Below are 15,858 nucleotides of genomic sequence, written 5' to 3'. Positions count from 1 at the left end.
ATGTACTCACCATAACGTTCCATCTGAGTAGGTAACTTCATTTGTCAGCAACCTGTGGGTATTGGATCCGACCCGGATCCGAGCCGGCAGCTTTCCAAGCTAGAGATCCGAGCTCCTAGCTCCTCCCCCTTACCCATAATACCCTGCTACCTCCTTCCAGTCCTCAGATCGAGTTTGCCCAAATATCAGACAGCACTAACACAAACACAACCCTGAACCTCCTAACCTGATATCTGCCAGGAGTGAATCACTTAAACATCCGTGTAACGAACTACAGGTTAGGGGGAACGGAGGGAGGGTCGGTTGCTGACAAATGAAGTTACCTACTCAGATGGAACATTATGGTGAGTACATAACATCTTTATCTGAAGTAGTTATCTTTATTTGATCAGCAACCTGTGGGACAGAGTCCCCAGCTACCAAAATCTTGGGAGGCCCACAAGGAAGAATATTCCGGAGCACTGCAGAGCCAAAGGCTGCCCTACCTCTGGATATCAGATCTAATTTATAATGAGAAATAAAGGTATGAAAGGAAGCCCAAGTAGCGGCCGAACAAATGTCATCCAAGGGTACCCTTGACCAAAAAGCGGCAGAAGTAGCCATAGAGCAGGTAGAATGAGCACGAACTCCTATGGGCTCAGACCGACCAGAAATTTTGTATGTAAGTAAAATGCATTGGGATATCCACCTAGCTAGGGGCACTTTCGTTACAGATTTGCCCAGAGATGGCTCAGCAAAAAAGACAAAGAGCTGCTCCGATTTACGTGAGGCAGCTGTTCTGTGCAAATAAAAGTGCAATTGTCTATGCAAATCTAATGAATGTAGTCTGTACTCTCCTTTGTTCTGGTAGTTAGGAAAGAAAACAGGCAAATTAATGGATTGGTTGATGTTAGCCTCGGAAGCCACTTTGGGTAAAAAGGAGGGATTAGTCCTGAGGGATACTCTGTCCTTATGGAAGACAAGATACGGAGGTTTGGTACAAACAGCCTGAAGCTCCGACACCCTTCTAGCTAAGGTAATAGCAGTCAAGAAGGCAGATTTCCAAGACAAATACTTTAAGTCAACCGAAGCTGCAGGCTCAAAGGGGGGGGGGCAGTAAGAGCCTGGAGGGCTAAGGTTAGATCCCACGGAGGGACCGCATTCTTGACAGGAGTCCTTAAAAGGAAGGTACCCTTCAAGAAGGTCTTACAGATCTTAGAGGAAGCTAAAGGACCAAGGTTGTCTCCTATGTGAAAGTGGGAGATGGCCGCCATTTGAACGTTCACCATTGAAGAACTGGCCCCCGATGAAAGATGTGGGATAAGAACTCAAGTACTGCTGGAATAGGAGCCGTAAAGGGGTCCAGATTCCTTTGCCCGGCCCAGATAGAAAAACGTTTCCATTTACTGTTGTAGACTTTCCTGGTAGAAGGTTTATGTAATGCCACCAGGATGGATTTCACTGTGGATGAGATGCCGGGAGTCCTAGCCACTAAGGGAACTGGATCAACCAAGCCAAAAGCTTGAGGTCATCCAGGTTCAGAGTTTTCAATCCCGAAGGATGAGAAATCAGATCCGGAATGGGATCTAAGATCCAAGGAGGAGCCATGAGGTGAGACCGTAGGTATGGGAACCAGGTTTGACGAGGCCAGAATGGGGCTATTAGGATAACTTTGCTCCCCAACTGCCAAGCTTTCTGCAAGAATTTTGTTATTAACGGAAGAGGAGGATAAGCATAAAGAACACCGGATGGCCAAGCATGAACTAGAGCGTCTCTGGGGGTCTCCCCCGGAGGAGGGATTAGAGTGAAAAACTCGCTGCACTTTGCATTCGAAGGCAATGCAAACAGATCGCAGCAAGATTGACCCCATTTTGAGGAAGATCTGATTCTCTACTAAGGGGTTCAGAGACCATTCGTAAGGTGAGAGGATAGTCCGACTCAACTTGTCCGCTAGAATGTTGGACCGACCCGGAATGTGCGTTGCTAGCAGAAAATGGTTGGTGGATATCGCCCACTCCCAAACTCTCATGGCCTCTCGGCAAAGGGGTAAGACCTGGTTCCCCCCTGTTTGTTGATGTACCAGACGACTGACATGTTGTCTGTCTCAATTGCAATAGTCCCTAGAGGAAGATGGGTATGGAGAGCTTGCAACGCTAGAAGCACCGCCCTCATCTCCAGAACATTGATATGCAGAATAGTCTCTGTTGGAGTCCACGTGCCTTGGATGGTTCTGCCCATGCAATGCCCCCCCCACCCTAGGCGAGAAGCATCTGTAGTTACCATGGCTTGGGGTAGAGGCATCAAAAAGGGCCGTCCTTCCCGAAGATCTCGGAATGGAGCCACCAAAGTAGAGATTTCCTGCAAACCCTGCTGAGGGGAATCGGGGAGTGCAATGGATGTAGGAGGATGGACCACTGGACCTGTAAGGTCCATTGAAGAACCCTCATATTCAAGTGGGCTAGGGGTGAAAGGTTGATAGCTGCCGCCATAGACCCTAGAGCCCTCAGGACTAATTCTGCTGGTGGGGCCGGAGACTGGAGAAGGGATAAGACATGGAGAGTTAGATTGCGGAGTCTGTCCGATGTCAGGAAGGCCTTGGACTGAAGCGTGTCTATTCTGGCCCCTATGAAGTCCAGGACCTGAGCAGGCTGAAGGGACGATTTTTTTGTAATTTATGGTGATCCCCAACTGATGGGCCAGATGCATGAAATAATCCCTGGCCAAGCATAGTAGATGCCTGGTGGGGAAGGCGAGGAGCCAGTCGTCCAGGTAAAGAAAGACCTGTATTCCCTGAAGCCTCAGGTGGGCCGCTACAACTGCCATGACCTTGGTGAACATCCTGGGGGCTGTGGTGAGGCCGAAAGGGAGGACCCTGAACTGATAATGACTGGCCCCTAACCAAAAGCCGAGAAACCTCCTGGATCGCCTGTTCATTAGAATGTGATAGTACGCATCCTTGAGGTCTATGGAGCACATCCAGTCATTCTCCTGTAGGAGGGGGAGAATAGATTGAATGGTGACCATCCAGAATTTTTCCTTGGCAACGGACAGGTTCAATGTAGACAGGTCGAGAATTGGCCTTATGTCCCCCGTCTTTTTTGGCACCAAAAAGAACCTGGAGTAATTGCCTAATCCGGACTGGTCTGGGGGGAACGCGCTGGATGGCTCTTTTTCTTAGCAGCTCTTTTATCTCTAGAGCTGCTGCCTCCCTCTGATTGGGTGGGACATTGGGGAGGCACCCCAATTGAGGGGGAGGATTCACGAAGGGAATAGAGTAACCTCTGGATATTATTCAGAGCACCCAGAGATCTGTTGTAATGGACTCCCAATGTGCTAGTCTTCCGAAAAATGCCTCCAGAGAGGAGCAGTCAGGCAACCCCTTAGGGTTGGTGCATGGGTCGGTCAGAAAAGGGTTCCCTCGACCCAAAATTCTTCGGCCCCCCTCTGCCTCTGGGCCAGTGTCCACCTTGTCCTCCCCTGCCTCTGAAGGATGAAGGGTCCAGAGCGAAACGGGATTGTTGAGATTTCTGGAACCACATCTTCTTTTGTCCTCTCTGGTTCCTGGAAAAGGACCTTTGAGGAGCTGAGAAGCGGATTCCGATGGCAGACGACGTCTTCCCGTCATTCTCGCTCTGGAGTAGCGTATCACGGATGGTCTTGCCAAATAAGTTAGAACCGTCAAAAGGAGCATTCGCGAAGGACGCCTTGAAGGGTTCTGCAAAATCGCAAAGGCGGAGCCAGGCATGGCGCCGCAAGGCAATGCCTGGTCCACTGGCTCTAGCCACCCCCTCTGTGGCATGGGAGAGAAGCTGCATAGAAGTGTTGGAAACCGACTTTAGAGTGGCCATTCATGCCGAGAAGGTTCTTTTGTCCTCGGCCGACATGGACTCCAGGGGTGACCCAGCGTACTCTTTGATTAGGTCCCGCTGAAGTCGAATCACGTGTGCCAATAGTTCAGCGCCCTTATGGAGAAGGTGGCTGAAGCAAACATCCACTTTCCAATGTGGTCCATCGTCTGAGACTCCTTTACAGGAGGATGCACCGAGGAACTTTCCTGAGCCAGTTCCTTTTTGTTGGCAGCCGCCACCACCATGGCATCTACTCGGGAACCTTTGCTCCATGCCATCCTGTCTGTCGGGGGACTAAGGATTTTATCAGGTCTTCTGGGGATCGGCTCTACAGTGTCTGGCTCCTTCCACGCCCTGGTAGTTATGAGATCTACCAAGGTGTCGGCCGGAGGGGACACCCAAGAGGTAGATGGGCCTGCGTCAAATGCCTCCAGAAACACAGACTCATCCGAGGAAGGTTTTTGGGCTGACCACCCCCCTCTAATGCGCAGCATCTCCATGATGTCTCCAAAGGAGACATCTTCGGGGGGTGACCTGGGGGAACCTTCCCCCTCCTCCAAGTCAGTGTCTTCCATGAGGGACTTGGGGAGTCCAAGTGCCTCCTTTTCCACTTTCATTTGTGAGGAACCTCCTCGGGGGGGGGGCTGTCCAAGGAGGGCTCACAAACTAGGTCCTGTTCCTCTAGAAGAACCATCTGGGATGTAGGCGCAGGCTGTCCCTGGGGCCGGATGATGGAAGTCAGGCCCATCTGCAAGAGAATGGTGGGTGGATCCATAGCACAAGCCAGGGGCCTCAAATCCCTCGAGAGGACCCTCTCCACAACATCGAAGGCCGACGGTGAACCGATCTCCCTAGGATCTGAGAGCAGCCCCCTCGGATCCGACATGTGGATCGGCACTGGAGCCGAAGTGATCAGACCTGAAAGAGAGGTGTGCTCCGACTGCATTGGAGCTGAAGACACACTCACCCCTCCGGATCCGAGGCTCAGCTCACGGCCCCGAGAGCTTGGATCTGAAAAAGGACTCGACAAACTCGAGGGTACAGCTGGCGTCAAAGTAGTGATGACTACCGGCGACGAAGCTACCCAGATCCAATGGCTCCGAAACCCAATAATGGATCGGAGAAGGAGCAATAGGGACAAAGAAATGGGCCAAGCTCCCCCCCCAGAGGGGGGGAGGCAAGAGCACTCCCATCTGCATCTGGGCCTGGAGGAAGTGACGCATCATCCGGTCCATGTCCGCATCCGAAAGGCTCCTAGTTGACCTAGAAGAGGCCGCTGAGGCTGGCTGGGAAGGCTGCCTCGATGACCTAGGAGGTGACTGGGTCTCCTCCTCTGGCTCCGGAGAGAAATGAGGAGAACTGAATCGAGAGGGGGAAGATCTGGAGACCTTCAAAGGAGAAAGGAGCAGTGTAGCTGGCGGGGCTGAGGGATCCGAATCGGTCTGCCACTTATGGCTCCTATGCCTCTCCCTGTCTCTTTCCTTTTCTCTATGCTTGTCTTTTTTCCTGACGTCCCTCTCTCCCTGAGACACTGTGGGAGTTTGAGTCCTGGCCAGGGGAGCAGGAACGGTAGGCTGAACAGCCACAGCCATTGGCGGGGCCACTGAGGGAGAGGAGGAAGAAGCAGAATCCAAGATTAAAAGGCCCGCAAGGATTAACTTAGTCCTCCTGTCCCTCAAAGCCCAGGGGTTGAAGCCGGCACAAATCAGGCAGCCTGATGATAAATGAGCAACCCCCAGGCAAATAACACACTGAGTATGGCCATCAGCTGGGGGCAGCTTATGACCACACTCAGAGCATTTAGAAAATAAGGCCTTAGGACCTTCGGCCATGATAATTAACACAGACACACCCTCACAAACAGATAAGGGGAAGGGAAGTTAAGATTAACTGACTACAAAAAGGAAACAATTTAAATAATAAACTAGGGATTGACTAATACACACACACACACCCAAAATTTTGAGAGAAAAAACAAAGTAAAACACCCTATAAAAAACACTCACAAAACCGCCAGGAGCTCATCACTCATGCTTCAAGAAGCGGCAGCAAACGAGATCTGAGGACTGGAAGGAGGTAGCAGGGTATTATGGGTAAGGGGAGGAGCTAGGAGCGCAGATCTCTAGCTTGGAAAGCTGCCAGCTCAGATCCGGGTCGGATCCGATACCCACAGGTTGCTGATCAAATTAAGTTAACTACTTCAGATCAAGGGTTTCCCAACTTAATTCTATTGTAAACAACATTGCTAGTTCAAATAACATTGCTTGTGCAGATTCTAACCATCGTTTGGGAACTCATAGTGACATGATTGTTACCCAACCTGTCATTGCTTTAAACTCGGCTTCAAATACTTTTTTGGTATGCACCTTAAAGACTGGCTGAATGAGCCTGTTTCATTAAATACTGACAGTTCCTGTTTGAATGGCAATCAGTCTAGTGAAGCTGTTATTTTTATCATTGTAGAAAAGTTAAAAATGTTTGACAACAAGCTTTTTAAAATTAAAAAGCTGCAACTAGAGATTGCCTACTTCAGGGAATGCCTACAAAGACACCAGGTACCTAAAGGGTTGAGATCCTGGCATTTTCCAACAGGTCTAGTAGGCGATTCTGTTTTTCATCAGGATTTATTATGCTTATTTGATAAACATGGCTTTGAGTTGATTGAATTATACATTAAACATTATACAGTCATTACTGAGGTACTGAATGAAGAGATAGAAGCACTTGACCAAGGTATTAAAATGGACCCAGATTTTGATAGATACAAGTATGAATATGACCGTATTTTCACAAGTATTAATGGTCAGATATCTAAGTTAAAAGCCACAAAAAACAAAAAACTGGTAAGGGACAGTAATGACTGCAGTAAAGGATCAGCCTACCCCAAACCTCCACCTGCCCAGGTTTGGCTTAATCCCTCGATTCGTTCTAGTGGTACTGAGCTTAATCAAGGTCCAGAGAGACCATGTGTTCAGCCCTCTAAATACAGCTATGCCAAGGCAGTAAGTGAACCATGGGAGCAACAACCTGAGGGCTCTAGTTGGAATGGCCAATTGTGGAACAATGCCAGAAGTAAGAACACGTCAAGGGGTATTGTCACTAATGCCAACCAAGGGAATAACACCAGTCAAAGGAACAATAACTGGGACTTTGTTTCACCCCAATGAAGAACCTATTTTTGGCAACAACCCTCTGAATAACGAGATTAGTTCTCAAAATTTTCACAACCGAGGCCACTTCCAAACCAATTTGACTAACAACCTAAGGCCATTGAATGCGAAGGGGCCGAGACTGAACTGGTCATCCCAGAGGTAGTTGCTACTCCGGCTAGCTACAACCTAGCTGGTACTTTTAATAGAGCTAACACCAGTTCTTACAGTATTGTGTTTAACAGCGATCAGGACTTTAAAATTTTTAACTATTCAAGCATGGCTGTGGACACACCTTTGGCCGACCTTCTTGCCAAAGGTTTAACTTTTGTCCCCAACCAGAGAGCTAGTCTAGCAAGGACAGTCCTTGATTTAAAACTCTTCCCACGTAAACTAAACTTGGAGAGTATATTTATGAACCAACCCATAGTAGATAGAGAATGCAGAATACCCAGTGTATTTAACCCACCTATGCCTCCAGCCTTGTTGACTTTTGAACGTGTATGTGAATAGGATTTACGTGATATTTTAGATAGTAGTAGATCTGTTTCTTCCAGCAAAACTTTGAATTTTAATGAGTTAGACTGGGATAGGTTGAATTCCTTACACTTTCAGAATGTTAAAATAGTTAAACCAGATAAAGGAGGTGGCCTTGTGTTTTTTGATGAATTTGATTATAGAGATTGTATGCCGAGATTATTGAATACTGACAATTATACACCAGCCTCTTTGAATGAAATGAACAAATCACAACAGAAAGTGAAGGTTTGTTTGAATGATTTGTACATAGAGTCTAGGATTTCATTGGACCTGCATAATTATTTGTCATGCTTGGCCCCACTGACGCCTATAATTTTTGGAATCCCAACGGTTCACAAGAGCTTAGAGGATCCACCCCTCCGGCCTATTGCAAACGGAAGAAATTCCATCACTTATCCCATTGCTAAGTACATCAACACAGTTTTGAAGAAACTGGTTGAACACATGGAGCATATTTGCAAAGACTCTTGGTCCTTTCTAAGTAATGTCAATGGCCTCGAATACAGAGATCACATTGTTTTCCTGACCATTGACGTGAAGGACCTTTATGCTGTCATACCCGTGGATACAGGAATTGAATGGGTTTCCAATTTCATGATGGATAAGGGCAGTTCAGTAAGAGAAATTGAGCTAGTAAAAGAATTTTTGGATTTAATTTTGACAAACAATTATTTCATGTTTGAAGGGAGATATTATTTACAAAAGACGGGTGTTGCAATGGGCTCTCCATGTGGGGCTAGCATTGCCAACCTTGTGATGGCCCATTGGGAGCAACACTTCATCTTTAACAACAACGAGTTTAGTGCCAACATCTACTACTATGCCAGATGTTTGGATGATGTGTTCATTATGTTTGATGGCATTATCGAAGATATTCCCAAGTTTATTGATTATTTAAATTCCTCTACAATTTTTTGTCTTTTACATATAGTTCAAGTACAGAGAACATAGCATATTTGGATGTAGATTTATATAAAGACAGAGGGAACCAAGTGTTCAAAGCTAAGATTCACAGAAACTCGACCTACTCTAATTCCTTTGTTCATTACACCAGTAGTCACCCTTATCAACAAAAGAAATCTGTTGTTAAGGGCCAGTTGGTGAGGGCGGCCCGCATGGTTTCTGATGACGATTATTTTTTTGTGGAATGTTAAACCTTAAGGGGAATGTTTCTGAAAAGGGGGTACCCTAGCCAACTTTTAGAAGAGATGATATTTGAGGTCCAATACAAGAGAAATAATGGAGTATTTAGTCCAATACTTTCAACTAGTCATGCAGTCCCCAACACTTTGACATCTTTAGTTGAGCAGAGCCAGTCATATAAGGCAAACCCACTAAAGGTGACTTTTATCACATCATTCAGTACTGATGCTAAGTTAGTATGGCAAATTTTATATTTTATATAAAAATTGGACTTTACTTAGTTTTGATACATATTTGACTTCTATCCTCGAACCCAGACCCAGAACTGTCTATAGAAGAGGGCAGCACCTTAAAAGTAGGATTCCAGTTGCCAGAGCCCCAGGGCATGTATAAATGTGAGAGTTGCTCCCAGTGTAGATTTATGGAGGTGGGTAATACCTTCTCCATTACAGGGAGAAAATACTACATAAATAAAATATTTAATTGTGCCACCAAGGGAGTGGTCTATTTAGCAATCTGTAACCTTTGCCTTGTTTCTCCATCGGTAAGACTGATCGTAGATTCAAGAACAGGGTCTATGAACATATTTACAGCATCAGGAAGTTAAAATTGGAGAATGCACCAGCTAAGCATGTGCACGAGCACCTTCAACATGGTTTCAAGTTTAGGGTAATTGATCAGATTGAACAAGATCCTAGGGGGGACCCCCTCACCCTTAAGCTAGAACTGTGCAAATTATTATGGCAAATAAAATTTAATGCCTATAATGTACCAGGGCTAAATGATTTATGTACTTTGTCTTGTGTTTTAAAACTGAAGAGTCTGCAGAGGTAATTGAACATTTCGTCTGTACATTTGTTGTTTGTTTACATCACTGAACCTTAGTAGAAATACTTACATTCTCTGTATTTTTTGTATTATATTAGTTAACTGACAGGCTGAATAATAGGGGATATATGATTTTACTAGTGGTTAGTTCTTTTAAATGAATTGCTCATTTTGCACATTAATTATTTAGTACAGTTTTTAAACAAAGTTTTTTATATCATATCATCAGGCCATCCTCAGTGTGCATGTTTATTCTTGGTCAGTTTTATTCATGCTTGCTTATTTATTCAACTTATTTATTTAGTATTTGTATTTATATTGACATGTTTTTAAATATCTGTACTTTTGCTTTTAGAAGCTAATTGATGTTTAACATGTGACATTTTAAACAGCTACACTTTAAATAGCCGCATTTTACATTAGTTCTGTTTGTCTGATGAAGTCTTGCACATAGAAGCAAGACGAAAGCGCTTACACAACTTGTTTTTAGGAATTAAAACTTGTCTCAGTGGATTATAACTTGCCTCAGTGGATTATATTTTGTTCCTTGGATTTATCTTGCCACCTATGGTTGTTTTTCAGCATTTGTTGCAGTTATTGTTTACAAGTTTGTTAGTGTTTATTTTAAATGGCAGTCCATGTACCTTTACCGATCATTTACAAAACTTTTGTACAGAATGGCTTGAATGGGTTTTCACACTATTCTGCACTGTATAGACTGTCCTGTACTGTGTTTGGAACATATGCATTACTGTATGATAAAACCTGGTAATCATAGTGTCATTCCACAAAATCCCACTAACCTTGATTGTTGTAAGGGAAACAAGTTCACTATCTGTGTAATATTACATGGTTTCCTGGCTGCCAATACTTTTGCCTGCCACAAACGTGGTGCGAGGCATGAATACGTAATTAACCCTGCTGCTCACTGTGCAAAGACGTAAACGTAGAGTAGGCTTTGCGCGAAGCCTACATGGAGGCTGTAAATTTTTGTTGAGTCTATTAAACTTGTTGGATGACTGAAAGATATATGCCCCATTTCATGTCATTAATATTTGGAAGGACACTAAAAGCTGAAAAAAGGAGAGAGAAGGAGGAAAAATGTAATTGTAAGTAAAACAAATTTCTGTTCTTAGCAGTATTTGTATAAAACATTTTGTGATATAAACTGCATGTCATATAGTAAAGTATTTTCATTGTATATGCCCCAATTCATGTCATAAAATATTTGGAAGGACACTAAAAGCTGAAAAAAGGAGAGAGAAGGAGGAAACATGTAATTGTAAGTAAAACAAATTTCTGTTCTTAGCAGTATTTGTATAAAACATTTTGTGATATAAACTGCATGTCATATAGTAAAGTATTTTCAGTGATTGTATGTGGTAAAGATACTAAAGTAAACAGCTGCTTTTTTATTCTCTCTTTTTACGTTTTAAGAAATGTAGGCATTTTTTTAGTTTTAAGAAATGTAGGCATTACAATGTAAAAGGAGAAGAAAGCACATTTAACTCAAGTTTTAATCTTGGGCTGTTGGGGTGGGGGATGGATCCCGTTTTTTCCTTATTTCATGAATTGCCCCCTCCCTGCTTCATCATCATCCCTTTCTACTTTGAATTGTAGCTTTTTGCTTGTGTTATGTATAAGAACATTAATTGTGTAACTCTAAATATCCCTTCAAATTAGGTAATTCTGAACCTCCTAGTTCTGTTGGAAGGATCAACTTATTGCACTTGACTATTGTCCCCTTCCCCTCCCAAATAAAATCCTTCAACTCTTAATTAAATTATTATCCACAACTTCTCCACTGGTTGGTAAAAATATGCCTTACCTGTGTATAAAACTAAAGGGACTAAAGCATTTTTACTGCTTGTATTTTGCTATCCATATCCATCGGCAAGATCTTCCAATTTCTCGGTTTTGCATTATCTTTTGCTTAGTTTCTTCTCACACATCTTTAGTTTGCCATAACAGAATCCTTTTTAATCCATACTCCTAAATACTTAATTTTATCATGTCCTCATAAATATAGTTATTGCTTAACCAATTCTTGTATACACAGGTTATAGCTATAGCCTTTGTTTTATCATCATTAATTTTATATCCCTAAAAATCTGGAATTGTCTCAAAATAATACTGACATGTCCTTTTCTGTTACCATCAGGTGCAAAATAATATCATCTGCAAGTAATACCAACTTTTGTTGAACACTGTACCAATTATATCCTTGAATTTCTGGGTCCCTTATTTTCTTTGCCAGTGGTTCTGAATATAACGCCAATAACAAAGGGGAAAAAGGGCACCCCTGCCTGGTTCCTCTGTTCAGACGAAACTTATCAGAGAGGAACCCTCCCACTTTGATTGTAGCCTGTGATCCCTCATATATCCTTTTAATTAACCTTATTATTGATCAGGAAATGCAAATGATTTAATTTCCCTGCACATAAAATCCCAGCTTACTCTGTTGAGTGCTTTCTCTGCATCAAGCCTCACAAATAGCAGTGGTATTTTCTTACATTCTGCTTCTGTCTGCATCATCATTGTTTTACTAATGTGAAGTGTTTGCCTCCCCTGCACAAAACCACATTGACCCATATCTATCAATTTTGACATGCCCTTTACCATTCTTTTAGCCATTATAGACAGAAACACTGAAAATGCAAGGAACTTTTAAGTTTATCTACAAAATAATGACTATGGCTAGACATCTTATGGCCATTGTGATCACTTGACTGGTACTGTTCCTGTGTTCTTGTCTTCGAAAGAGCCATCTCCTCCACTTAACAAGTCAGTTCCGGTACCATTTTGAAGCTTGTTTGTTTTATTAAACATGGGTTAAGGTAACAACATCAAAAAAATATGTTTTATTTAAAAATACAATTCTACTGAGTCCATGATTCAATCTATATTACAAAATTGGGTAATTGCAAGATTGCTTTGAAATGATTTCTCTCTCTCTCTCTTTCTGAATATGGGTGTAGAAATGAAAACATGCTTCAGAAAACTTTCCAGTGATCTTTCTCAGAAAATAATGCTTCTTATTTCAGTCTGACTTTCAAATGTGTAATAAAATTACATAAAAGATAAAGCCTAATTTTTTTGTCTGATGTTAGTACACAACTTGGTTCATTTTCTTCCTAGACATGTAACAGCCATGCTAATAAAATTGTGTGATCCCAAATGTGCACTTTCTGATGGATAAATGGAGGGAAAAATCCCTTTCTGATTACTTAATTTTGATGTCTTTAAGTCTTATTCACTCTAGCATTGATGGAGTGTCAAAGACATTTCAAAAGAGAAAAGGAGAAACAGTTTGAAGCTGTTTCTATTGAGTCTGTCTCTGTGTTACAGCACTCATCCCCTCTTGAGTACTCAGGAGTAGTGAGGGATCTGTATTTATACAGCCAAACATTATTCACAGGAGTTCAACAGCTTGAAAGGGTAATTTTCTATGTTTAGATTTCGGTTGCTGGCTTAAGTCCTGATCCTGAAATGTTGTTCAGGTTGATGTGACTATAACAAAGGGTGAAAGGCAAAATATTAATGATAGTGTTTGGCCTATAGTTTGTCTTGTGTTTATGCAAAGAAGTTGTACTGTTGTAGCAACATGGCTATTAGAACATTTAATCTCTTAGTGTTTATGATTATCAGCATGAGAGAAAACAGCAGCTGATTTATATGATGCAGTCATATGAGAAAATTCACATGGGATTCTTAAGAAGTTGAAGACAATGCTATTAGATTGTCTCAATATATATTTAATTTTCCCTGTCTTTATTTCTCTTTTTGTTCAAAATGTAATCAGCTGTGAATACTGTAAAATGGTAAGCTGTTTGTAAAACCTTTGTGATTGTTATCAAACCAGTCAGCAGCTGTGTTGTAAATTAACGTTTCTGTTGTTTTGGCTATATTCATAGACCATGGCTGAAAAGGGTCAAGAAAAGGGTCACTTGACCAGTGTGTGTGTGTGTATATATATATATATATATATATATATATATATATATATATATATATATATATATGTATATACATACTGGTCAAGTGACACATACATACACAGACAAATATATAGAAATAAATAAATTAAGTAGTTGTGTGTTCACACTGAAAAATTCCATAAAAATAATGTTAAACTGAACCCCACCAATCCATGTTGTTCCTGTATGCCTTCCGTATGCACAGGCAGCAATTTTATATTCAATAATATATATTTTGTGTTAATTAAGCCCTACCTATGGTTTCCATTTTTTGCAAACTTGTAAATCTTTTCGAGCTGAAAATCAGATTTGACCATTTAAAAGTTTGTTGGTGGCATTCTTCCTAAGCTTGTATTTCAACGTCTACTTCTTGGTTTGGATCAAATGTTGTATGCCTCTGCAGTCAGTCACACCTCTGTTTCTTATTGCAGTATGTAAATTTGACTGTGCAGGTACATTAGCAGTGTGGTTTTCATTGTCCCTCACACTGTCCATCCAGTTTAGTGTAAAGCAAGTGTCTGTAATAGTTTGTCTCAGTCATACCACAGATGGTGTCTTCTATGTAAGCAGTACTAAAGTGTTTGTGTGTAGGACAGCCTGGAGAGACTCCAGCTTCCTTCTATTTAGTAATGTATGTGGCTACTGCACACAGCAAGCCAATTCTTCATAAGTTTGCTCATCATAGTGTGATTATCTAGCCAAATGCTGCCTAGTTCTATATCTTGAAGGAATGATAAAATGTTTGTTGTTTGCTTCTGAGTGGACTAATGTTTTTGATTGTATTACCTCATCTGATCCAAGCAATGTTCTATTGCCTCCTTTATGTTTGTTACTTCTGTCTGAAGACTTTGGATTCCTTGCATCTGTGTTTATTCATGTGCATATGTGTGTGCCATTCAGCCAGGGTTAATGTACTCAGTCCAGCTGGATGGTCATTATGTATCTGGGTAACTGCCAAAGACAGGAAATATGTGGATGGATGGAATACTGTCTGCATTTCAGTGCTGTTTATGGGGAAGCAATTTATGAAGTTGTGAGAGACTACAGATGCAATCCTTCAAACAGTGAGACTACACCTGAGAGCAGGGGAATCTACATTAACTCTGAATATGTGTAATTTTGTAGTATTCTCCTTTCTACAAGGTACATCAGTCTTGGCTTTAGTATATTTAAGTACTGGTGTGATGGGGGCAGAGCCCTACTCCCTGAAAAAAAAATGAATGTCATTGCAGCAAGTTTTGAAATTCAGTATTTCTTCTTTGGCATCTGCATGCTTTATAAGTTGTAGTTGCAAGACTCAGTGTTGGCCTTTGCACTTACCACAGGGAGCCAGAAGGGGGGCACCACTGTTTTGTCAACATGCAAGAATGCATTAATATAGCCAGTTCTTGTTTCCACTGTCCACTTAGGGTTACGGATAGCAGGGAGAATTTGCTTGCTGTGAGCACTGTTTTCTTTTCAGTAGTCAGTAAGGCAGGATTGTCATATCCACCCCACCTAGACATCCAGTTACATCTACCTTTGAGTTGCTGCTGGCAGTGAGTACAAATACATAAATAGATAGAGTAGAATAGTCCTTGTCTTTCACTTGCATATGTGTGTGCGTGTTGGGGCGGGGGGACTGCTGTTTTTATTATTTGCAACAATCTGAAGAGTGCTCAGAACTGCTGGATATACACAATGCCTTTGTATTATTGTTTTCAATGATAGTTAGCATCTGAATCAAACTGAAAAGCATTAATATGGACACTTTTTTCTCTCTCTCTAATACCCAGTCTGTCAGTCTACTGCATATAAGTGGAAGTGGACTGTCACTTTGACTTTCATTTACATTTGGCAACAAGTTAAAATATGCAAAATTAACTATCTCAGAGCATGCATAATTGCATAACTATATGGACTATTGCTTGTGTTTGCAGTTCTTTGGGAGGGGAGTCATAGCCTTTCTTGTACAGCTGGCTAAAAACCATTACTATTACCACATTTTCTTTTCAATAGGCAATCAGTGACAGTTACTCTTTGCACTCAAGGTGTATTGTTTTTGTCCTTTTAAGTTACTTCTGGCAAGGAGTGAACTGCATAACTACACAGAGTATTACCTTTTTATTGCTGCTGCTTGGTGGGGCTCATGCACCTGTTGTTGTTAGTATGCGGCAGTGTATTACTATGGTCAGTTCTTCTTTCTACAACTCAGGATTGTTATGGTTATGATGCATACATCCTGAGCTGTACAGTTTTCTTTGTTCCTGCAGTTAGGAATTTTAATGATATTTGAATGTTAAGAGTAATATTTTAGTATGGTTAGCTGTGGCATTAGAGACCAAAATGTCTTCTACAAGCTGCTCTGATGTAGTACACTTCGACTGTGAAAGACCCAAAATCAGATGTACATTT

The sequence above is a fragment of the Protopterus annectens genome, chromosome 12.part0, assembly GCF_019279795.1.
Source record: "Protopterus annectens isolate FY-2018-M chromosome 12.part0, PAN1.0, whole genome shotgun sequence".
In the NCBI taxonomy this organism is placed as follows: domain Eukaryota; kingdom Metazoa; phylum Chordata; order Ceratodontiformes; family Protopteridae; genus Protopterus; species Protopterus annectens.
This window is presented reverse-complemented; position numbering follows the sequence as displayed.